This window comes from Callorhinus ursinus, unplaced genomic scaffold, assembly GCF_003265705.2.
Source record: "Callorhinus ursinus isolate GAN/ISIS: 27379988/994484 unplaced genomic scaffold, GSC_fseal_2.0 scaffold9, whole genome shotgun sequence".
Lineage (NCBI taxonomy): Eukaryota > Metazoa > Chordata > Mammalia > Carnivora > Otariidae > Callorhinus > Callorhinus ursinus.
The window spans coordinates 62,865,758-62,891,765 of NW_027397071.1; the positions used below are offsets into that span (position 1 = coordinate 62,865,758).

The following is a 26,008-nucleotide window of genomic DNA, read 5'->3' on the forward strand; positions in this document are numbered from 1 at the left end:
TTTTATGATACATATATAATGCCTGTGTTTTTATGATACATATTTCTCGCATAATTAGATTAGGACAACAGAGCCCATTCCAGGTCGCTCTCCCATCCTACTCTTAGGGTAGGACCCCTGGTATTTTTAACTTGATTAGATTCTCCTAGGTTCAGGGCCTGGGCCTGGGTTTAAATTGCAGCTAGCTCATCTTTAATGCTTGCAGGGACTGAGGAAATGGTCCTGACAAGCTACCATCATGGCTTATCATCAAGGAGCAGTCTCAGCGTGAAGCTGTTGACTCTCAACTGAGAAAAAAACGAGTACACAGGATAAGCATCTGCAGAAGAAGAGGCAGGAAGGAGAGAAACTGCCTAATAGGTAATGATTGGCACCCAGTTTCCTTTGTAAACCCCTTTTGTCTGGGTCTAGCCCTAACAGTTTTCACCCATCACTTTATGTGCCACCTGTGTCCATTAGGACAAAGTTGACATCCGCTGCATTTTGTAACTTAGGTCTTACGTACTGTCATCTTGACCTGGACATGTGCCCTAGTCAGCAGTCTCTACAACATTTCCTGGCTCAACTTGCTGTTCATCATTGCATTCCAGAGTCACAGATTCTTTGGAATAAGTCTACTGGGCGTAGGGCTTTGAGGTCAATCAAAGGAAATTTATTGTCAAGGTTTGAGTTTAAAAGACCTTGTTAGGAAGCAGTTATTTTCTTTAGGTAACTGCCAGATATCAAGAAAGCTCCCTTTGTTTAGATGGAAATAAGTCTTCCTAGGAAGGTATTTCCCACTTGGCCTGCATTCAGTACCATGTCTCAACAAACCTTCAGGATCAACATACTTCTTTCCTGTCTGTCAAGAATGAAATACCAATAGTGGGGCCCATCAATCCTGATGCTGCCTCATTATTTTTTATAACCAAGGTCACTTTGTTTGCAGTTTACATTTGCCATGCAAATTGAAACAAAACCATAAAAGGAATTCTTGGCATTTGTTGTTGTGCTGATAGTGTCTTATTTTTCAACATTTTAAGCTAGTGAGGAAGGAGTATTTGAAAAATGTAAGGTGATAGAAGAACCATTTGCTTGCCTGAAAATAACACTTGTCTGCTTTAGGAAACACATCGACAAATCAACCTCGCTAATCAGTCAGTTGTTTTCAGGCATCTAGTTTATTGGATTAAGCTCTTTTGGGACATTTGGAAGTATGTGGAGATATCTGTGTCTGTGGTTTATCAGAACATCTATTCAAGGCAGGAATTAGGAAGCAGGTTTTCTCTTCTTTAGGAAAGGAAGCCATAATGAGTGGAGGAGAGATTTGAATGAATCAGTAGAAAAGTCTTAAGTTTTCTGAAACATAGTGATTTAAGATGGGTTCCCTCCACGTCTCAGTATCTTGATTTTGGGGGGAGTACTTTGGAAGGATCTTTGTGGTTGACTCATAATGTTTGTTTTAATGTTGTCTTTTATAGAATCAGAAAATTAGACTGAATTATTTTACAGTTCCAAAGGTTTAAGAACTATATCCAGTGTCTTAGTCCATTTGGACTACTATAACAAAAATTTTGGTTGCTATAACATAGACTGGGTAGCTTAAACAAACAAACAAAAAAACCAAAACTCTTTTATTTCTTATAGTTCTAGAGGAGGGAAGCCTATCATCAAGGTACTGGCAGAGTTGGTGTCTGGTAAGGGCCCGCTTCCTAGTTCATAGACCGTTGTCTTCTCTCTGTGTCCTTACATGGTGGAAAGAGCAAGAGAACATTTTGGGGTCTTTTTTAAAAGGACACAAATCCCATTCATGAGGACTCTACCCTCATGACCTCATCACCTCTCAACAGCCCTACCTCCTACTGTAATCATATTTGGGAGTAAGGAATTCAACATAGGACTTGAGGACATAAACATTCAATCCGTAAACACTCAGAGAGATCCGTTCTTAAGTGACTCTTTTTCTTCATTATAGTAAGAACTCTTCCCTCAGAGAGGACTGGCTCTGTGAAGGGAGGAGTGCTCAGAACTGTCTCTCAGATTGAACTCTCTGGGCAGTATTAGAAAGGGGAATTAGTCATCAGTTGATACCTGCTTCATCTGAAAATGACATGCTACGTGCTCATTGGTTGTTTGCTCTCTGAGAAGGTGAACTTTTTGTAGAGAACTGAATTAAAATGAGGAGGACAACGTGTAAAAATCTGTGTAAAGTGTGTTCCAAGCGAAGGGGATAGCAAATACAAAAGCCCTAAGGTGGAAACAAATTTGATGTTTGAAGAATAGAAAGAAGACCATTAGGCTGTAGTGAATTGATTGAGTCAGAGACAGAATATGAAATCAGAGAGATAGGTAGAAGTCAGGTCATGTAGAGCCTTGTAAGTTATACTAAGGAGTTCAAATTTTAGTATGTGTAGTGGAAAGCCAATGGACAAGGGAATGAAATGATATGATATACATTTTTAATTGATAGTAGGGAAATAAACATGAAATCAGGGAGCGCAGTTAGGCTCCTGCATTAGTCCAGATGGGAGATGATGGTGGCTTGGACCAGAGTTGTATTAGTGGAGATAGAGACATGTTGGGCAAAGTCAGGAGAACTGCTGATGGATAAATGTAATGGATGAGGGAAAAAGAGGAAATCAAGGATAGTGCCTTGCTTTTGGCCTTGGTAAGCATTTCTGTAAATTGTGGTTCCATTTACTAACAGTAATGAAGAAGAATAGAATTGGGAGGTGGGGATCATGAGTTCAATTTTATACATGATAAATTTAGGATACCTATTAGACATCCAAGACAAAATATCAAATAAATAATTAGAGTAATTATCTGGAGCTCCAAGGGAAAGATAGGGCTTAAAATATATATTAGGGAGTCATTAGCATAGAGATGATATTTAAATTAAAGAGAATGGATGAGATATCCAAGGGAGCAAGTGTTGATAGAGAAGATGAGAGGGATGAGAGAAGAACCCTAGGGGTTCTTCAGCATTAGAAGTCTGGAAGAGAGGAGGGAACTGACAAATACAACTGAGAAAGAGTGACCAGTGAGCTAAGAGGGAAGCCAAGTGAAAAAAGTTTTCAAGAAAGGCAAAAGTGATCAACTGTTTCAAATGCTCTTTAAAGATTGAATGAGATGAGGACTGCTCATTGATCACTGGGTCTCTTTTCCATCCTCCCTCTCCCAGGATGCAGTCCTCCTCATACTGTGAACCATGCGTGGCACAGTGTGTAATAATTGTATGTTTATTAATTATAATCATTGTAATTACCCATTTACAGCCTCCTGGCCTCTCTTTGTGGAAGCCATTTCCAGCTTAGGAATGGACCATTTTTATCAAGTTTACTCCTGTTCAGGAACCCACAAAAACCTGTTTGATTTAATGCCCTAATATGCCAGAGCTAGAAGGGCTCTTAGTCCCATACCCTCATTTTATTGATGAAGAACCTAAGACCCTGACAGGGAAAGTGAATTGCTGAAGGACACACAGCATTTTAGCCTCAGAGATGGAAGTGGAACTCAGACCTCACAGGTTAGAGATGTTTGTTCTTTGAGTTACAACCCTGTGCCACTTCTCCTATCATATAAGATTAATTCCTTTGGGTCTTGAAAGATCTTATACCTTTAATTGGTCATGATTAAAGTGAAAACATCCTATGAAGATATAATACTTAAAATAGTTTGAGTGCGAACTTTTCAGAAATGGAACACAGTCACCTAGATGAGGGAAGGAAGGTAAAGTTGGGAAAGGAGAATTGCAAGATCCTGAAGACAGAGGCAGTGTGAAAGAGAGAAGACCAGTGTGACCTGAGTTTGAATTACAACTTCATCTTCCAGTACTGTGTGAACTCTGGGAAGTTTCTTAACCTTCAACCTCATCTGTTAAAATAAGGACAATGTATGGGTCCTACTGATAAATTAGGAGGATTATGAATAGCACATATAAATAAAGTGCTCAGCTTTTGCTTGATGTGTGAAAGACATTCAATATAAAATAGCTCTTTATTATTATTTTATCTATCTTCATTTTTCTTCTCCTGGTGCTATGGGTCATTGCCAGCAGCCCTAGATCAAGCCACTGTCTCCAGAGGCTGGTTGTTCCTGTCTCTGGCTACTACTCTCAGATCTGTGGCTTCCAGACCTCTGGCAGCTGTGCCTCCTGGCAGACTGGAAATAAGGCCTTTAAAACTGCCTGGAGCTGATATTCTGTGACTTAGAGCCTCTGTGCAGGTCAAGTAGTCCCCATCAAGGGGCAGCCACTGCTGAGACTATTTCTCTTCTTCCCTAAGGCTCATTCTAATGCTTCCTTTCTGCACAGAAAATGCTTGCATTCATATGGCCAAATAACTTTAAAAGAGAGAAGCCTTCATTCAATCTAGCAGTTCGATGAGGTGTCTTAAGCATGCCAGGCAATGTGTTAGTCCCCACATTCCGGGAGTTTGGTTTAGGAAAGGAGGCATACATGGAAACAGATAATCGCTTTCCAGTTGAGTGAACTGACAGCTCAGCAGAGGTGCAAGCAGCAAGCTGTGGGGGTGTGGGGTGGGGAAGGCAAGAAGACTTCCTGGAATGGGTGTGGTTTCATCTGGATCTTATAGGATAAGTAGTGTGTCAGTGGTGGATAATTTGGGAAACTACATTTCATGCAAAGGTATGCAGGCAGCACTTACAGGGGCTATTTAGGGGAAAGGGAGTTGGGGATTAAAAAAGAGAGCAGGGGAGAAAAGCCTTTTATTAAAGAAACCCAGTGCTCTGCTTAGGAATTTGGGCATGATTCATGATGGCTTATGATGTCAAGATGAGACACCACAGAGGCTAGCAGTATAAAAACCTCATCGTACAGATGAGAAGACTGAGTCTCAGATATAAGAAATAACTTGGCTAGAATCACATAACAATTTAAGTGGCAGAAACTGGGACTGTCACCAAAATTTACTAATTCCCAGGCCAGTGACCTTTCTATCCATTACTAATGATTTCTGTGATTAAGAGGGAACAATTATAGACTATCGAAAGGCAGCAAAGTTCTGAGACCTTTCTTCACTAGAGCTCAAATGAAATTTATAGGATTTGGATGAGAATAGACTGGAACCTCACTAATCTCATGCCCACTTTAAATAATTGGGATATAACTTTTCTACAGATAAGCTTTAGAATATGTTGTCAGTTAATTGTTATATAAAATTGTATCCATGGTTTTGTTCTTATATATTATTACATTCTCTATATTTTTTTTTCCGCTATGAGTAGAAAACCTAGAATTTATAAAAGAGGTATGAAGTTAGTGATTCTGCCCTGGAGTTTATCTTCTAGGGCTGAAAAGATCAGGATCAGACTTCTGGTAGAAGCTGCAGTTGCCAGAACAATGACTTATGTCAAGTCAGGTTGGTTGACTTGACATAAGTCATTGTTCTAAGCTATTGTCTACCACCTCATTTAATTGTTCATTATAAGATTCAGGTGTTTGTGGGGCACCTGGGTGGCTCAGTTGGTTGGGTGTCTGACTCTTGATTTTGGCTCAGGTCGTGATGTCAGTGTTGTAAGATCAAGTCCCCTGTTGAGCTCCATGTTGGGCTCCATGTTGGGCTCCATGCTGGGTGTGGAGTCTTCTTGAGATTCTCTCTCTGCCCCTCCCCCCTCCTCCCTCTGTCTCTGTCTCTCTTTCTCTCTCTCTAAAGAGAAAAAAGAAAAAAAATATGCAGGTGTTTGTGATACTTTCAGTGGCCCTGAACCAAAACAAACAGACAAACAAATAAACAAAACTACTGCCTCACCTTTTTCAGTAAATTCAATTAAACAAACATTTCATTCCTTTATGAACAAATACTCATTTAAGGACCGTTATGTGCCAAGCACTGTGACTTATACTGGGGATACATAAGTAAATAAAAACAAGAATGATCCATGTTTGTTTTAGTTTGTTAAAGCTGCCATAATAAACTATCACATACTGAGTGGCTTAAACAACAAAAAATTATTTTTCTCATGGTTCTCAAGGCTAGAAGTCTGACACCAAGGTGTAAGCAGGATTGATTTTTTTCTGAATCCTCTTTCCTTGACTTGTAGATGGCCATCTTCTCCCTATTTTCTCATGGTCTTTCCTCCGTGCGTGCATGCACGCACACACACGCGCACACACACACACACACACATATCTATATCCTAATCTTCTCTTCTCCTAAGGATACAAGTCATATTGGATTGAGGATCCTCCATTTGACCTCATTTTAAACCTAATTACCTCTTTAGGGGCCTTATCTCCAAATAGAGCCATAACCTGAGGTAGTGGGGATAAGGACTTTAACATATGAATTTTGGGGGAGACACAATTCAGCCTCTAACACTGTCTTTAATGAGCTCACAGTCTAGTGGGGACACAGAAGTTTATCCAATAATTATACAAATAAGTTTAGGAATATGAACTCTTAAGTGCTATAATAGAGAGGTACATGGTATCATAAAAAAATGTAAGTAGGCATGTCCTCCCATATCAGGGAGGAAGGCACAGCAGAATAGGCACAGGAGAAGGTAAATATATGAGCTGAGATCTCAAGCATTGATGGGAGGAGTTAATTAGGAAAGAGTGATGTGGGAAGGAGGAGAACAAAGGTCGGGGCAGGGCAGGAGAGAATCAGGTAGAGGGGAAACACTTGTCAAAAGTCCCATAATTCTGGGGGCGCCTGGGTGGCTCAGTCGTTAAGCATCTGCCTTTGGCTCAGGTCATGATCCCGGGGTCCCGGGATCGAGCCCTGCATCGGGCTTCGTGCTCAGTGGGAAGCCTGCTTCTCCCTCTCCCACTCCGCCTGCTTGTGTTCCCTCTCTCGCTGTCTTTCTCTGTCAAATAAATAAATAAAATCTTAAAAAAAGTCCCATAATTCTGTATATGTACTGAACACTGAAATAGATTCTGAGTACAGCAGTGTGTCTCATGGTCTGGTAGCAGGCAGATGCAAAAACAGATAATTTCAACAGAATATGATCAGAATTGTTATGAGGTCAATACTTATATGCCGCACAGATCTAAATTTATGGGAATTATAGATAAGAGAGGCACTAATTCTGACTAGGGAGTGAGGTGGGAGGTCAAAACAGTTTCACAATAGCTTAAGTGTTCTACCATTTAGGTCCTGGTGCCAATTTGGGAAATCTAAATAAATGAAAAAGATATCAAGAAAGCATCGAGATCATTCCTTCAAAAATACTTTGCATCTAGAGGTGGCATGGAGCCAAAAGACCTGAATTTTAGTTCCAGCTCTGTATTCTACTGTTCTTTCTTGCCTGTCACACAGAAGTAATGGTTTGTGTCTCATCTACCTCATGTGTTGGAAGGGTGTTGTATGGATCAAACAGGGACCCAAGAGAGCAGGGAAAGAATACTGGCAAAAGGAGATATGAGGTGGATTGACTGAGGTCAACAGTCATTTCCTCTCTGATCTTTGTTCCTGCTCTGCAAGGATTTCCAAACTAAATGTGGAGATAAGACTGAAGACACCTGCAGAATCAGATACTGATGCAAGGGCTAGCTAAATTATATGCAGGGTCACATAGTAGGATGGACCAAGTGACATGAATGATGCAAATGTCAGTGTTTGCAACAAATTCTTGCTGACACATTGTTTATTCTAGAGAAAAAGCTACAAAGGACTCCATGGCCAAGCAGGAAAACAATTTCTAGATGATGTTCCTTTCTTTATTTCCTTTTTTTTTTGATGTTATTTGCTAAGTGTTTATTTCTAATCTAAAGAGCTAGAGAGCCAAAATACATGAGTTTGGCTTCCGTTCAGTTGCATACTATATTACTGTTACAACCTTAGTAACATCCCTCTTCCTCTCTCAGCTGTTGGGCATTGCTAGATGCCAGGCACTGTTACAGGCATGCCATATGCATGATCTCATTTAACTGTCTCAGCAATCCTATATGTGGATTATTCCCATATTACATATGAAGAAACTGAGCCTTAGAAAAATTAAGTAACTATTTAAAGTTAGGTAAGTCAGTAAATGTCAGATCTATGAGCTGAACTCAGATCTGAACTCCAAAGCTCAACCTTACTGGAGGAAAGCAGATAAAAGAAGTTGGAGTAGTATATCTTCAAAAGCCCTTCCATCTTTAGAATAACTGAGTCTGTGCTTCAGTTAAAAAAAAGTTTTTCAGGCCTGTCAGTAAGAGTAAGCCAGCTAAAATCTTTACTGCCTTGTGGCCTTTAGCCTTGCTGTACTTCTATCCAGAAAACTCTTCCCTTGAAAACAAGGCTCCTTCTTGTTATCCTGGTTTCAACTTAAATGTTACTTCCTCAGTGAAGTCTTTCCTGAACACTCAATCCAAACTAGAAACCCAGTTACTCTGTTTTATATCACCTTGTTTTAATTTTTGCATAGCACTTATTACTGTTATAATTTCTTGAATATATGTTTAATTTTTTGTTTATTGTTTGTTTCCCCTCACTTGAATATATGAGCTTCGTGAAAACAGTGCCTTGTTGGTCTTAATAAAATTGTATGCCCAAAACCCAGAATAGGAGTACATGACACATGGTGGATTCTCAATAAATATTTGTTGGATTAGTGCATGAACAAACTCCCTTATGTAATAGATTGAAGAACTGCAACCCAGAGAGGAGATGGGACTTGTTCAAGGTCAAGGAATATAGGCAGCTCTTAGTGGGAAGAGCATTAATTTAGTTTCCAGTCCTAATTCTGCCTCTAATTTGCTCTGTGAATTTAAGTCAGTTCTAGGTTCTCTAATAAAGTTTCAGCTAAGATTTGTTGAATACCTTCTACATAACATGCATTATTCTGCTTTTGCTTATGTTTTATATAATCTCACCCCAAAACTCTGATGGTAGGTAGTCAGTCCATAAATAATGCTAGCCCCAAATTCCAGTAGCTTAATACATCACAGAGTGACACAAATCAGAAAGTTCCAATGGGTAGTTCTCTTTCAAGTAGTAACTCAATGATCCAGGATCCTTCAATTTTAGAATGTTTCCCTCTTCATCCTGTTGCTTTCAAGGTTACTGAAGAAGAAGAAAACATATATGATTTCATATGGGATTTTCTATGCCTGGGAATGGAAAACATTATTTCCATCCATACTGCTTTGGACGGTATCTCTTACTTAGAACTGAATTACCAGGTATACTGGGATATATATAGTCTTTTACAGAAAGAGAAAATGGTATTGGGCAGCATCTAGCCAGTATCTGCCATAGTAATGTTTCCATTTTACAGATGAAAAAACTTTTCTTAGGTGACTTGGCTGAGATTCCATTGTAAGTAAGGGGGTAAGGATACACAACCAAGGAACCATGCCAGACTTGAACCAATAATAGTATCCTTTCTCTGTATCTTCATATATCACTGTTTTTCAAGGTTGTTTTTCTAGAGAACTCTTTCTTTCTATAATAGGAGTTTTATAGAGAATTCCAACATGTAAAAGAGATCAACGTGAGTTTTGAAGCATAATAAACCCTAAGAAGATACTCTGGGGAAGCTTCTAAGGAGGTCCAGAGCCCAGTACAGAAACCTTAGAACCAAATTATCTTGATGGGCCCTTTTAGCTGTGTCTCACATAATTCATGTCTTGATTTCCTGATATTCCTAATGTGAAGCCAAAGAGTAAAGTCATGATTGCATTTCAGAACTGGGTGCTTGTCATCAAAGATTTCTGCCTCAGAGCCCAGAAATAAGCTGTGGAATTACAGCTGAAATCCTGGCACTACATATACTGAGCCTTAAGAACCCTTTCCCCACTACCCACCATCCATGCAAAAAGTTATCTAATTGTACAAAGCACACTCTGGAAACTTTCCCAGTGGAATAATATATAAAATAACCAAGAACTTTTTAATTTTGCAAAGTGCACTCTTCCTTATAATTTACTTAATATAGAAATTTAATGTTCTGCAGTTTACTGAACAAATAACATTGAAAGTATTTTAGAGTAAGCTTGGGAGCTCGCCTTTGGTTGCCAGTTTGACTTTCTTATTTGATTATCCAGATAAAGGCCAGCAGTAACAATATGCTCTGCCTTAAGTGGTTCAGAGGGGTTATCTCTTGGCCATTATCAATTCTAAGTATGAGATTTAAATTCAAGGAGGAAATCATACAAGAGCAATTTGCTGACATTGCTCAAGTTAGGCCCTGGAGTAAGATGCTTGATTCTTTGGACCTGAATTATGATGATTATACTTCTCCAGAAAGTTCCTAACCTTACGTGCTGACAAATTCTGTGTCACTCTATACATTAAAACAAACAAACAAAACGAAAAAGCAAAAGCAAAACAAAACATGCTGAGGACCAAATATGTGCCAGGCATGGTGATGTTTGCATGTATGCCAAAGATGTTCAGACTGGCTGAGAGCCCTTAACTCCTTCCCTTTAATCCTATGGTTTACACCTCAACAAATGTTCCCTCCACCAGCCTCAGGGTATTTTCCTTTTGGATCTGGACCTTAACATTTTAGTTAGTTTCTTGCTTCCTGATGCCACCTGTTCTGGTCCTAGATAATTACTATTCTTTGACATAGGCTTACAATGAAGGGCCAGCCTCACTATTCTCCTGCCTGGGTAGGCTCTGTAGAACCTAACCTGAGCCAAGGCTCTGAGCGTCCGTTTTTCTTGGAAAGGGTATGGGACAAAGATATTGGGATGACTAAAACATTCTCTACTCTTAATATATAAGGTTATGAAGGGTATTTAGAAGGTAGAATGACAGGACTTGGAGATTGAATAGATTTTTGAAGAGGAAGGAAAAAGATTTAGGAAGATACTAAGGTTATTCCAGATTCCGTGGTAAAGTTGGCATTTGAACTTGATCTTATTAAATAAAGTTTTAACATGCAGAGGTGTGATAAAAAGTGTGTTCTAGGTAGAAGGATTATCATGAGCAAGGGCTAAGAATTTATATATTCCAGATTCATTTGAGGAGCAATGTCTGATTATTTCCTGTTTTAGGAATCTTTGGTTTCCTTTTTAACAGCCAGAATAGTTTGTTTAATATTTTTTTCTCTTATTTCTCTCTTACTTCTCTTAGCTTTTTAATGACAATAAGATAGATGTCTTAGTTTCCATTGTAGAAATTTGGTCACCATTTCACTTGAGTAGCTAAACTTCAATAATTCGGGCAATTTAACTGATTCAGACTGAACACCACAATGATAATTAACTTGTTCCTCTTCCTTCCCATCACCCACAGGAGCCTGCTGGATCATTAATGACAGGATTAGAGGGAGAGTGATCCCGGTGCATTATTGATACTCAATAAATGTTAAATAATTGTTGAAATAGGACCCGGTGGAGATAGGCACTTTGCAGTAGAAACAGAAGCTCACAAAGTGTGCCTTTGCTGAAAATCAGGTTTTGCAATTCAGAGAAGGCACAGACTACGCACCATTTCTCATCATTGATATCCACATGCATTTGTAGGAAGAAGTCTAATTAATAATTTAGTTCTCCTAGCTAAATAGAAGCCTATGCAGTGGGGAAAGTATTAGACATCATGGATAGTGCCATGGGGGATTCACCTTCCCTCCTATTTGAAGAGCTGTAGCCACCTAGATGAGCAGGTGCAGGAAATAAGGATATGATGACCAGTGGATTACAGGACACACAAATTTTTTACCCAGATCACCTCTGAGTCCTTGCTGAAAGTGCTCTAAGAGCCAGATCCCCATCTGTTAATTGAAAAATCCTATCTGCCAATATGAGGGCTAGCTTTGCCAAGCATGAATTGTGTGGTGTTAATGGCTTTGGGCAGAGCCTTGTGCTGCTTGCTGGCAGGGAGAATCCTGTTTCATTCTGAAGAGTCCAAAATTTATATTTTAAAACATATTTTATTTGACAGCCAGAATCTAATGAATCTGACTTCATCTGTCTGCAGATCTCTGCTTGAGAATATCAAACCTACAGTAAACTAGTTCCTCACATTGTACAAAACACTTTTCCTATCAACTCTCCCATTTAATCCTTATGACAACTAAGGGCCGAAGGGAACCTGATATGTACAGGTGCTTTATATGCTGTCTCATGTAATCTCTGAATTCTTGCAAGGAGGATTTTTAAATTCTGATTTTACAGGTGAAGATCCAAGGTACTGAGAAACAAAAGTACTGGCTTGACATCGGCTTGAGCTGAGTAGGAAAAGCTACCGGGAGAAATATTAATGTTGGCTTCACGTGTATCTGATTTCATTATTGAGGGCCATATCTCCTGAGCACCTACTTTATACCAAGCATTTATTTCTATGTTATTGAATCTCTAAACCATCTTGTGCGGTTGTTAGTATGATCCCCAATTTATAAGTTTGGTTATTTAGTAAACATTTTTTGAGCACCTACCAAAAGCCAGGTACTGTTTTAGGCACTGGATATATACCTTTGAACAAAACAAGTATGGTTCCTCCTCTCATGAACCTTACATTCTAATGGGAGGAGATAATAAACAAATGTAAATGTTTAATGCCTCCTAAGTGCAGAAAGACTTAGCCTTTATTTTAGATTGGATGATTATGGAAGGACTCATTAATGATGAAACATTTAAATTAAGACCCAAATGTCAATAAAGACCCAGTCTTAGGAAGATCTAAGGGATTATTATTGCAAGTAAAAAGAACACAAAGTAAATAAACACTAGAGGGAAAATAAGCTTTGTGACTTTCAGAAAAAAGAACCTGCAAAAAGTGGTGGGAGAGTAGTAAATGATGGGAAGAAAGTTCAGAAATGAGGTTGGAATGTTAAGGAAAGGCCAGATCTCACTGACCTTTATAGGCCAACATAAAAAGTTCAGGTTTTATTCTACATGTGGTAAGAAGCCATCAGAGGAGGTAAGAACACTATTTACATATTTTTACAAAGAAGTCACCATGGCTGGTATGTCAAAAATGAATTATATACAGAAAATACTGAAAGACCAGTTAGGAGACAATTACAGTGTTCTAGATGAGAGTTGGTAGTGGCATGGAGAAGAGTAGTAGTAGAGATAGAAATGAACAGATTTTGTATGTATTTTGAGGTTGTGTTAATATGACTTGTTTAGGTGTGGTCTGAGCGAAAGAGGAATCCAAGACTGTTAGGCTTTTGAGTTGACCCACCAAGTGAATGAAGTGGCATTTACTGATATGAAGAAGGCAGAAAGCAGAGCCAGTTTTGAGAGTGAAATATCAAAAGTTCTGTTTTGGGCCACATTAAGTTTGAGATGCCTACTAGGCAATAAAATGTATATGTCAAGCAGGCAATTGAATATATGTTTGGAAATCAAAGGCTGTATATATTCAAAGATCAAGTGGCTTGCCAAATGTAACACAGAAAAATTGGTGGAGCTGGTTTACTTGATAAATTCTCCAAGCTTTCAGTAGCCCCAAACTGGAATTGACTATAGGTTGGGTATACAAGTAAGATCAATAACAAAATCTGCCTGTGGTAGGAATTTTCTTTTGCCATACTTCACTAAAATCCCCTGAATTCCTCTTTGTCCCTACACACATGGCTAGAGATGGAGTTATTTTAACACTTCCTCTGGCTGTCAGGCTTGCTGTATTGCCAAGGAGTTAGTGGGGAAGCCATGAGCTTAATTTCTCAGGAGAGTCACTTGTGGCCATGATGGTTCCACTTAATATAATGTTGAAGAGCATGAGCTTCAGATTCAGTGAATGGGGTTAATTTCTGACCATCTTATCTTTTTCAAATCTTAACTCAAAACTCTCTGCACCTGATTTCTCATTTATAATGAGAGAATACTAACACTTGGAATAACTGGGATTATGTATATAATTCTTAAAGTAATATCCTATGTAATGCTTAAAGTAATATCTCATTTGGTAACCATGCATGATAATAATCAGTATATATATATGAAGTCCATCTGGTCCAATGTGTTATTCAAAGCTCTTGTTTCTTTGTTGATCTTCTGCTTAGATGATCTGTCCATTGCTGTGAGTGGAGTGTTGAGGTCTCCTACTATTAATGTATTATTATCAATATATTTCTTTATTTTGGTTATTAATTGGTTTATATAATTGGCTGCTCCCATGTTGAGGGCATAGATATTTACAATTATTAGATCTTCTTGTTGGATAGACACTTTAAGTATGATATATTGTCCCTCTACATATCTTACTATAGTCTTTGTTGTAAAATCTAGTTTGTCTGATATGAGGATTGCTACCCCAGCTTTCTTTTGAGGTCCATTAGTGTGGTAAATGGTTCTCCATCCCCTCACTTTCAATCTGGAGATGTCTTTAGGTTCAAAATGAGTCCCTTATAGACAGCATATGGATGGGTCCTGCTTTTTTATCCAATCTGAAGCCCGGTGTCTTTTCATGGGAGCATTCAGCCCATTTATTCAGAGTAACTGTTGAAAGATATGAAATTAGTGCCATTTTATTGCCTGTAAAGTCCCTGTTTCTGTAGATTTTGATTCTTTTTCATCTATATGACTCTTGGGGTTTCTCTTTGCTTACAGAATCTCCCTTAATATTTCTTGCAGGGCTGGCATGGTGGTCACATACTTTTTCAGTTTCTGCATATACTGAAAGCTTTTTATCTCTCCATCTGTTCTGAATGAAAACCTTGCTGGATAACATATTCTTGGCTGCATGTTCTTTTTTTTTATTAACATGTAATGTATTATTTCTTTCAGGGGTACAGGTCTGTGGTTCATCAGTCTTACACAATTCACAGCACTCACCATAGTACATACCCACCCCAGTGTCCATCACCCAGCCGCCCCATCCCTCCCACTCCGCTCCACTCCAGCAACCCTCAGTTTATTTCCTGAGATTGAGTCTCTTATGGTTTTCTCCCTCTATGGTTTCATCTTGTTTCATTTTTCCCTCCCTAAGATCCTCTGTCTTATTTCTCAAATTCCTCGTATCAGTGAGATCATAGGATACTTGTCCTTCTCTAATTGACTTATTTCACTTAGTATACTACCCTCTAGTTCCAACAACATCATTGCAAATGGCAAGATTTTGTTTTTTTGATGGCTGCATAATATTCCATTGTATATAGATACCACATCTTCTTTATCCATTCATCTGTTGATGGACATCAAGGCTCTTTCCATAGTTTGGCTATTGTGGACATTGCTGCTATAAACATTGGGGTGCACGTATCCCTTTGGATCCCTACATTGGTATCTTTGGGGTAAATACCCAGTAGTACAATTACTGGGTCATAGGGTAGCTCTATTTTCAACTTTTGGAAGCACCTCCATACTGTTTTCCAGAGTGGCTGCACCAGCTTGTATTCCCACCAACAGGGTAGGAGGGTTCCCCTTTCTCTGCATCCTTGCCAACATCTGTCATTTCCTGACTTATTAATATAGCCATTCTAACTGGTGTGAGGTGGTATCTCATTGAGGATTTGATTTGGATTTCCCTGATGCCTAGTGATGTTGAGCACTTTTTCATGTGTCTGTTGGCCATTTGGATGTCTTCTTTGAAGAAATGTCTGTTCATGTCTTTTTTTTTTTTTTTTGGCCACAAGAAGTTTTATATTTAATTTCCATCTTTCCATCTTTATGAAAATTCAATCTTCTTTTTTTAAATTTTATTTTATTATGTTATGTCAGTCACCATACTATATATCACAAGTTTTCGATGCAGTGATCTATGATTCATTGTTTTTGTACAATACCCAGTCCTCCATACAGTACCTGCCCTCCTTCATACTAATCTCGGGGCTAACCCATCCCCCCACCCCCCTCCCCTCTAAAACTCTCAGTTTATTTCTCAGAGTCCATAGTATCTCATGGTTCATCTGTCCTTCCAATCCCCCCCTTCATTTTTCCCTTCCTTCTCCTAATGTCCTCCATGCTATTCCTTATGTTCCACAAATAAGTGAAACCATATGATAATTGACTTTCTCTGCTTGACTTATTTCACTTAGCATAATCTCCTCCAGTTCCATCCATGTTGATGTAAAAGTTGGGTATTCATCCTTTCTGATGGCTGAGTAATATTCCACTGTATATATGGACCACATCTTCTTTATCCATTCGTCTATTGAAGGGCATCTTGGCTCTTTCCGCAGTTTGGCTATTGCGGACATTGCTGCTATGAACATTGGGGTGTATATGGCCCTTCATTTCACTACATCTGTGTCTTTGGGGTAAATACCCAGTACTGCAATTGTTGGGTCATAGGGTAGCTCTATTTTTAATTTTTTGAGGAGTCTCCACACTGTTTTCCAAAGTGGCTGTACCAACTTGCATTCCCACCAACAGTGTAAGAAGGGTTCCCCTTCTCCTTAACCTCTCCAACATTTGTTCTTTCTTGCCTTGTCATTTTTGCCATTCTAACTGCTGTAAGGTGGTATCAGAATGTGGTTTTGATTTCAATTTTCCTGATGGCTAATGATGATGAATATTTTTTTAATGTGTCTTAGCCATTTGTATGTCTTCTTTGGAGAAGTGTCTGTTCATGTCTTCTGCCCATTTTTTGACATGATTGTTTGTTTTTTTTTTAAAGATTTTTTTATTTATTTATTTGAGAGAGAGAGAATGAGAGAGAGCACGAGAGGGAAGAGGGTCAGAGGGAGAAGCAGACTCCCCGCTGAGCAGGGAGCCCAATGTGGGACTCGATCCCGGGACTCCAGGATCATGACCTGAGCCGAAGGCAGTCGCTTAACCAACTGAGCCACCCAGGCGCCCCGATTATTTGTTTTTTGGGTGTGGAGTTTGAGAAGTTCTTTATGCATTTCTTCATTGGATTATTTGTTCTTTGGATGCTGAGTTTGATAAGTTTTTTATAGATTATGGATACTAGCCCTTAATCTGATATGTAATTTGCAAATATCTTCTCCCATTCTTTCAGTTGTCTTTTGGTTTTGTGGACTGTTTCTTTTGCTGTGCAAAAGCTTTTTATCTTGATGAAATCCCAATAGTTCATTTTTGCCCTTGCTTCCCTTGCCTTTGGCAATGTTTCTAGGAAGAAGTTGCTGCGGCTGAGGTTGAAGAGGTTGGTGCCAGTGTTCTCCTTTAGGATTTTGATGGACTCTTCTCTCACATTTAGGTCTTTCAACTATTTTGAGCCTATTTTTGTGTGTGGTATAAGGAAATGGTCCAGTTTCATTCTTCTGCTTCTCTATTCTGTTCCATTGATCTATGTGTCTGTTTTTGTGCCAGTATCATACTGTCTTGATGATGACAGCTTTGTAATAGAGCTGGAAGTCCGGAATTGTGATGCCACCAGCTTTGCTTTTCTTTTTCAAGATTCCTCTGGCTATTCGGGGTCTTTTCTGGTTCCATACAAATATTAGAATTATTTGTTCCATTTCTTTGAAAAAAGTGGATGATATTTTGATGGGGATTGCATTGGATGTGTAGATTGCTCTAGGTAGCATTGACATCCTCACAATGTTTGTTCTTCCAATGCATGGAGCATGGAATGTTTTTCCATTTCTTTGTGTCTTCCTCCATTTCTTTCATGAGTATTTTATAGTTTTCTAAGTACAGATCCTTTGCCTCTTTGGTTAGATTTATTCATAGGTATCTTATGGTTTTGGGTGCAATTGTAAATGGGATCGACTCCTTAATTTCTCTCTCTTCTATCTTGTTGTGTTAGGAATGCCACTGATTCCTATGCATTGATTTTATATCCTGCCACTTTACTGAATTCCTGTATGAGTTCTAGCAATTTGGGGGTGGAGTCTTTTGGGTTTTCCACATAAAGTATCATATCATCTGCAAAGAGTGAGAGTTTGACTTCCTCCTTGCCAATTTGGATGCCTTTGATTGCTTTTTGTTGTCTGATTGCTGTGGCTAGGACTTCCAATACTATGTTGAATAGCAGTGGTGATAGTGGACATCCCTGCCACGTCCTGACCTTAGGCGGAAAGCTCTCAGGTTTTCCCCATTGAGAATGACATTCACTGTAGGTTTTTCATAGATGGCTTTTATGATATTGAAGTATATACCCTCTATTCCTATACTCTGAAAAGTTTTGATCAAGAAAGGATGCTGTACTTTGTTAAATGCTTTTTTTGCATCTATTGGGAGGATCATATGATTCTTGTTCTTTTTTTTATTAACGTATTCTATCACGTTGATTGATTTGCGGATGTTGAAACAACCTTGCAGCCCAGGGATAAATCCCACTTGGTCATGGTGAGTAGTCCTTTTAATGTACTGTTGGTTCCTATTGGCTAGTATTTTGGGGAGAATTTTTACATCCATGTTCATCAAGGATATTGGTCTGTAATTCTTTTTGATGGGGTCTTTTTCTGGTTTTGGGATCAAGGTAATTTTGGCCACATAAAACGAGTTTGGAAGTTTTCCTTCCATTTCTATTTTTTGGAAGAGTTTCAGCAGAATAGGTATTAATTCTTCTTTAAATGTTTGGTAGAATTCCCCTGGGAAGCCATCTGGCCCTGGGCTTTTGTTTTTTGGGAGATTTTTGATGTCTGCTTCAATTTCCTTAGAGTTTATAGGTCTGTTCCTGTTTTCTATTTCTTCCTGGTTCAGTTTTGGTAGTTGATACATCTCTAGGAATGCATCCATTTCTTCTAAGTTATCTAATTTGCTGGCATAGAGTTGCTCATAATATGTTCTTATAATTGTTTGTATTTCTTTGGTGTTGGTTGTGATCTCTCCTCTTTCATTCATGATTTTGTTGATTTTGGTCTTTTCTCTTTTCTTTTTGATAAGTCTGGCCGGGGGGGGGTGTTATCAATATAATTAATTCTTTCAAAGAACTATATCCTAGTTTTTTTATCCGTTCTACTGTTCTTTTGGTTTCTATTTCATTGATTTGTGCTCTGATCTGTATTATTTCTCTTCTCCTGCTGGGTTAGTCTTTATTTGCTGTTCTTTCTCCAGCTCCTTTAGGTGTAGGGTTAGGTTGTATATTTGAGACCTTTCTTGTTTCTTGAGAAAGGCTTGTATTGCTATATACTTTCCTCTTAGGACTGCCTTTGTTGTATCCCAAAGATTTTGAACAGTTGTGTTTTCATTTTCATTTGTTTCCATGATGTTTTTTAATTCTTCTTTAATTTCTTGGTTGACCCATTCATTCTTTAGTAGGATGCTCTTTAGCCTCCATGTATTTGAGTTCTTTTCAACTTTCCTCTTGTGATTGAGTTCTAGTTTCAAAGCATTGTGGTCTCAAAATATGCAGGGAACAATCCCAATCTTTTGGTACCAGTTGAAACCTGATTTGTGACCTAGGATGTGATCTACTCTGGAGAATGTTCCATGTGCGGTAGAGAAGAATGTGTATTCCATTGCTTTGGGATGGAATGTTCTGAATATGTCTGTGAAGTCCTTTTGATCCAGTGTGTTATTTAAAGTCTTTATTTCCTTGTTGATCTTTTGCTTAGATGACCTGTCCATTTCAGTGAGAGGGATGTTAAAGTCCCCTACCATTATTGTATTATTGTCAATGTGTTTCTTTGATTTTGTCATTAATTGCCTCATATAATTGGCTTCTCCCATGGTAGGGACATAGATATTTATAGTTGTTAGATCTTCTTGTTGGACAGACCCTTTAAGTATGATATAGTGTCCTTCCTCATCTCTTATTATAGTCTTTGGTTTAAAATCTAATTTTTCTGATATACAGATTGCCATGCCTGGTCTCTTTTGGTGTCCATTAGCATGGTAAATGGTTTTCCACCTCCTCACTTTCAATCTGGAGGTGTCTTTGGGTCTAAAGTGAGTCTCTTGCAGAAAGCATATCGGTACATCTTGTTTTTTATCCACTCTGATACCCTGTGTCTTTTGATTGGGTCATTTAGCCCATTTACATTCAGGGTGGCTATTGAAAGATATGAATTTAGTGCCATTGTATTGCTTGTAAGATTACTATTACTGTAATTGTCTGTGTTCCTTTCTGGTCTATGTTACTTTTAGGCTCTCTCTTTGCTTAGAGGATCCCTTTCAATATTTCTTGTAGGGCTAGTTTGGTGTTTGCAAATTCTTTTAGTTTTTATTTGTCCTGGAAGCATTTTCTCTCTCCTTCTATTTTCAATGAGAGCCTAGCTGGATATAGTATTCTTGACTGCATATTTTTCTCATTTTGTGCTTTGAATATATCATGCCAGTCGTATCTGGCCTGCCAGGTCTCTGTGGATTGGTCTGTTGCCAATCTAATGTTTCTACCATTGTAGGTTACAGACCTCTTGTCCCTTACTGCTTTCAGGATTTTCTCTTTGTCTCTGAGACTTGTGAGTTTTACTATTAGATGTCAGGATATTGACCTATTTTTTTTGATTTTGAGGGGATTCTCTGTGCCTCTTGGATTTTGATACCTGTTTCCTTCCCCAAATTAGGGAAGTTCTCTGCTGTAATTTCCTCCAATATACCTTCTGCCCCTCTCTCTCTTTCTTCTTCTTCTGGGATCCCAATATTCTAATGCTATTTTGCTTTATGTTATCACTTACCTCTCGAATTCTCCCTTTGTGATACAGTTTGTTTATCTCTCTTGCCAGGTTTATGTCAACAGTGCTGATGTTATTCTGATGTTCCTCCCTCCGTATATAAAAAATCTCTTCCCTTTTGATGCTCTCAAGATTGCTTCCTTGGCTCTACGATTTTCAAGCTTCACTATTATATGTTGGCGTGTTGATCTATTTTTATGGATTTTGGGTGGGGTCCTCTCTGTCTCTTGGACATGAATGCTTGTTTCTTTCCCCAGATTAGGGAAGTTTCCAGCTATGATTTGCTCAAATATACCTTCTAGTCCTCTCTGTCTTCCCACCCCCCTCAGGGATCCCAATAATTCTGACATTGGAACGTTTCATGGCATCATTGATCTCTCCAAGTCCATTTTCATGGGCTACTAGCTGCCTATCCCTATTTTTCTCAGCTTCCTTCTTTTCTATTAACTTATCTTCTAGATCACTTATTCACTCTTCTGCCCCATTTACTCTGGCTTTTAGAATATCCAGTTTAGTCTGCATCTCATTCATCGCATTTTTAAATTTGGCCTGATTAGGTCTCATTTCTGCCCTTAGAGATTCTATATTGTTGCTAATGTTTTTTTCAAGCCTAGCTATTGACCTTATGATTGCTATACTGAATTCTCTCTCTGACATCTTGCTCATATCCATATCCATTAGTTCTGTGGCAGAGGACATTGTCTCTGGTTATTTTCTTTGTTGAGAGTTCCTCCTCCTTGTCATTCTGTTGAGGGATGGTTGAGCGAATGAACAGAGTTCAAAATATCAACCATGACCCAAGCTAGATGCACCCTAGCAAAATCTGGAGTGGTTAGACACCACCATTGAAAAAACAAAGCCAAAATGAAACACAAGAATAAAATTAAAAAATCTAAAAATTTTTTAAAAAGGGGGAGAGTGGGAGGGGCTCTATAATCTCTCAGTGTGGACAAAACAGGGTGTTTCAGTTTTTCCTGGGTGTATTTTGGTCTGTGTGTTAGAGGACACTACATCCCAAAATTAGAAGGAAAGTAAAACTTGTATATATAAAAAGGTAAACCTGAATATTATGAAAAAATGCTAAAATAAAGCATATACTATAAAAAATATAGGTGTGTAAAAATACAAGTTAAAAAGCGACTGTGAAAAATAAGTTGATATAATAGACATCTAGTTAAAATGAGGAGAGATGGTAAAAAGAAAAATACAAAGGAGTAAAAGCATGAGAAAAGGAAAATAAAGATAACAAAAGGAGAATTGTATCTGAAAAATAAACAAGTTGTGAGGCCACACCTGGAGCTCAATATAATTTTCCCGTGGCATTGGGATTTTAGTCTTATAGAATCCATAGGATTGTCACCCACCTGTTCTTCCACACTGTCTTCTGGGAGAGGGGCCTGCTGTGCTATTTCTCAGCTAACTCTGCCTGAGCGGAGTTGCCCCACCCCCTGTCAGGGGGATAGGCTCAATGGAAACGGGTCTTCTGTGTGTCTTTTTTTCCCTGGGGGTTTTCCGAGCCTCTTCAGAGGATCAGAGCAAAAATGGCTGCAGCCAACGCTCTGGCCCAGAGCAGAAAAATCTCAGTCTGCCCTCTTTAATAAACCCTCCAGGATAGTCTCCACTTATGCATGCACTGCCAAAAACCACAGCCTCCCGTGTTGTGTACCCACAGCAAGTCTGGAATTATAGGAGTTCTGAGTTAGTCTCAGGGGCCCAGGAGTGCCTCTGCCCTTTGTGATTCTCAAACCGCCAGTAGCTGTGGGCTCGCACCTGTGCACTCGACACTCTGCAATCAGGTCTGTGTTTTGCTCTAATGCCCTTTCCTGGCCCCTACTGCTCTGCGAATTTTTGTCCAGTCACAGGGTACAGGTTCCAGATTTTTTGAGGCTGTTCAAGGAAAGAGCAGTTATCGACTGGCCCAGCTGGCAGTTTATGGCCATCCAAGTCCCTTCCTGAGCTCACTGACTATAACCTGCTTCCTGGCTCCAGTGCTCGGGCATTCTACGATTTCAGGAATCCTCTCTTGCTCTGTGGTCCCTCATAACCTGAGACCAGAATGCCCTACCTAGAATTCTGCCTTTTCACTTCCAGAGCCCCTTTAAGAGAAGGATGTTTCTTACTAGAGCAGATTTCTAAGGGTTCCGATTTTGTGCTTCAGTGTTACATCACTTTCCAGGAGCCAGCTTATGGAGTCTCCCTCCCCCTTCTGTTTATCTTCCAATTTTTCCCCACAGATTCACGACTCCACATATCCTACCTTGCAAAAAGCAGTCACTTTTCTGCTTGTAGAGATCCAGATATATTTTCTTACATCTCAGGCTGATTTCATGGGTGTTCAAAATGGTTTGATGGATATCCAGCTAAATTCAGGGGGCCAGTTGAAACCTGGTCCCCTAGTCCTCCACCATTTTGCCTCGAAATCTCAATAATTAGTAATAATAATGATGATAGTAATATTTTTTAGTCTCCTTTTTGGTTAAATCTTTGAGTATGTTATCCAGAAGTTGGGTTAATGAGTCAAAGGGTATGAATATTTTCAAGGGCATAAATAGTCAAAGAACCTTCCAAGTTTTTAATTTGAGAAAAAAGAAGATAAGTGAGAGGTAGCTTGATAAGGTAGAAATAGGATTAGACTTGGAATCAGACAAAACTGGATTGAATTCTGGTTTTACCTTTATTCCTCTTCACTTCTTTGTGCCTCACTTTTCTTCTCTATATGCTTGAGTGCAGTACTTGCCATGTCTGCTTCCCTGCCCACTACACAAACTTATGAGTATGGAAGGGAAACGATGTGTGCACAGTACTTTGAAAACTCTAACAGCTTGTAGAAAATTTCAGGGGTGGTTATTATTGTAACTATTATGCAGGGATGCAGAACCAGGAGATGATAGTGGATTGACAGAATTAAACCTAGACTTCTTACCTGGCCCATTGGTGGGCACTGCATCTGCTTGCACTCAGTCTGAGAGGCCTGAGGGAATCCAGGCTTAACTACTATTCTCTCGGCCAGATTTTATGATAGGTTTTCTTAAATGAGCTCCAGCAAATTTAAACAGTGGTATTTTCCAGCTGGGTTGAATTGACCATAGCCAAACTGAAGTATGAGATTTGGCCTCATTCCCAACTCTAATCTTGTCTGTAGTGTTCCTGGCCTTGAAAACCCCAGTCTTTAATTTTGACTTTTTAATAGGGACTTTCCATGTGATGAAATAGACTAATCATAATCTTGTTTCGTATATGATGTCATTATTTATGTATGGCCCTTTTATTTTATTCTTTCTTTGTTATTTTAAAAATATAATTAATACTCAAGAACCTACTGTCCAATGCAAAGAAAAGAACATTAACAATAACTTAAATCTTTATTTTGCTTCTCATTCCTGTGCTTTTATCTCCAGGATAATCACTATCCTGAATTTTATGTTATAAAAATTGTTTCATCAAATACATAAATTTGGTTAAACAATATATTGTTTGATTTTCATTTTTAATTAGCACTTCAAAAAAAAGGCATAACATAGTAGGTGGTCTTCTGAGACTTGCTTTTTACAATTGATGGATTTATTCATGTCACTGAGTTTTACTATAGTTCATTTATTTTCATTATTATGTATTATTCCATAGTGAGAATACACTATACCAGTATTTTGTTTAAAATTCTTACACTGGTATGCATTAGTGAAATGGATTGGTAACTTTCCTCTTTCCTACTTACTTTCTTGGTTGGCGTCAGAATATTACAGGCTTTATGGAATCATAAGTCAGATGATAGTCTACCTTTTTCTGGTTTGAGGAGTTTGTTTCTTAAAAACTGGTTAGAACTCATCTATAAAATAATGTGTACTGTTGTTCTATTTGATGGAAGGCTTTTAATTCCCTCTCCATTTTCTTAAATATTATTAATAGTTACTAATAACTATTATTAGTTAATATATTATTATTCAGGCTTCCTATTTCTCTTTTAGTTCATTTTGGTAAGTTACATATTTTAAGGAATTTGTCTACTTCATCAATCAGTGTTGTCAATCAGAATGTCACCATATCATACTGAAAAATTGTCACCTCTAAGACTTGCCTTCATATTGTATAAGTGGACATTTGCAACAAAACATTTTAATGTGGCTAAGAAAGGAGAGAGAGAAATAACCAACTAACCAATTAACTTTCCTCTCTCCTATCTCCCTCTCTTGTTATTGCCTATTATATACTAAACATATCTCTCATTTAATTTATACCACAACCCTAAGAGCAGATGTTATATTTTCCTGTTTACAGATGAAGAAGCTAGGGCTCAGGGAGGATATGTAGCTAGGAAGTGGTCAGTTTGGAAACAGATTTGATTGACCCTAAAGCTTGGGCTCTTTCATTATACCACATTCTTAGTCTGAGTAATTTCCTGCCTTTTCCACTTCCAGTGGTTCTCCAGTGTGCACTAAAGTACATCTAAAGATGTCTGGTTAAAAAAAAAAAAAAGGATTTCTGGGGCCTACCAGAAATATTTAGCTATATTTAGTAAGTGTGTATTAGGAGCTGGGAATCTGCATTTCAGAAAAGCATTCCAAGTAGTTTTGGTGTAATACCAGGTACTTTTTGATGCCCTTCACACCATACTTTGAGGAACCTTGAACTAGATTCTGAATTCCTTGAGTATGGGAATGGTGTCCTATTTATTTCATTTTTCTATAAGGAATAACTCAACAATTTGCTGAAGAAATGAATGACTAAATGAAATAATGGATGAATTTAGTTATATTGAGGTGTCAAAGACTTACTCTCTCTAATCAAAAAGAGCTACTTTGACTTAGTCACTAATCTCTAGTGTTTATGTTTCCCCCTTGGACTTATTATCCTCTATGGAGTGAATTGCCTTCTTGCTTCCTGTATATCAAAAAGCTTGAAGAGAAAAAAATTCCCTATCATTTTAAATGTCATTCATCATTCTGTTTGCAAGAATGTTATTAGAAGGCTGCCAAGAGGAAAGGCGCAAAGATAGAAAGATGGGCAAATGGAACTTTCCAGGTCTGCTCTCTTTTTGCCAAGTGAAGCTATAGCTTTAGGGTGCAACCCTTGGGGCAAAACTTGACAACTGCCATGTAGAGCCTCTCAGCTTCGGTTACTGAAACTTGGAGCTACAAGCTTAACACCTCTACTGATCCTCAGTCCCTGAGTCAATCCTGATCATACCAAGGTATCTGTCATATAACTCAACCCACCAACATATCAATGGGCTCTGAAATCTGTTTTGTTTCCACAGATCTGTTATATAGTGAGTTTGAATTTCATGTTCAGTTTCCCTGCTACTGCCTCATCCTCTTTCTGGGATGAGAAGCCAGTCTGTTTCAGCCTAAAGGGACTAGCTGAGGACTCTTTTACCCAAATCCCTTTTTGTCTTTTATGTTTGGGTCCATATTGAAAGAAAGAACTTGATTCAACTTCCTTTGCTTCATTTCTATATTTTGCTAATTTCTATTCCAAAATACTACTTTATATTTGTAATAACATTCAGCAGTGCCTTACATCCTGAAAGGGGAAGCCAAAATACCTTTGAATTTTCATTTTCTTAACTTTTCAGAGAAGATCATAATATTGACCTGCCTTACAGAGCATTAGGATTAACTAATTAATATTGAATAGTACTTTGGAAATGTTAAATACT

The 26,008-nt window shown here is 38.5% G+C and overlaps 1 protein-coding gene across 1 annotated transcript in view; it reads left to right on the forward strand.

The window, feature by feature from the left end:
- The window catches only part of LOC112823825 (AGBL carboxypeptidase 4), a 1,550,619-nt gene that overhangs the window by 684,778 nt on the left and 839,833 nt on the right, over positions 1–26,008 (forward strand). The window lies entirely within an intron of this gene.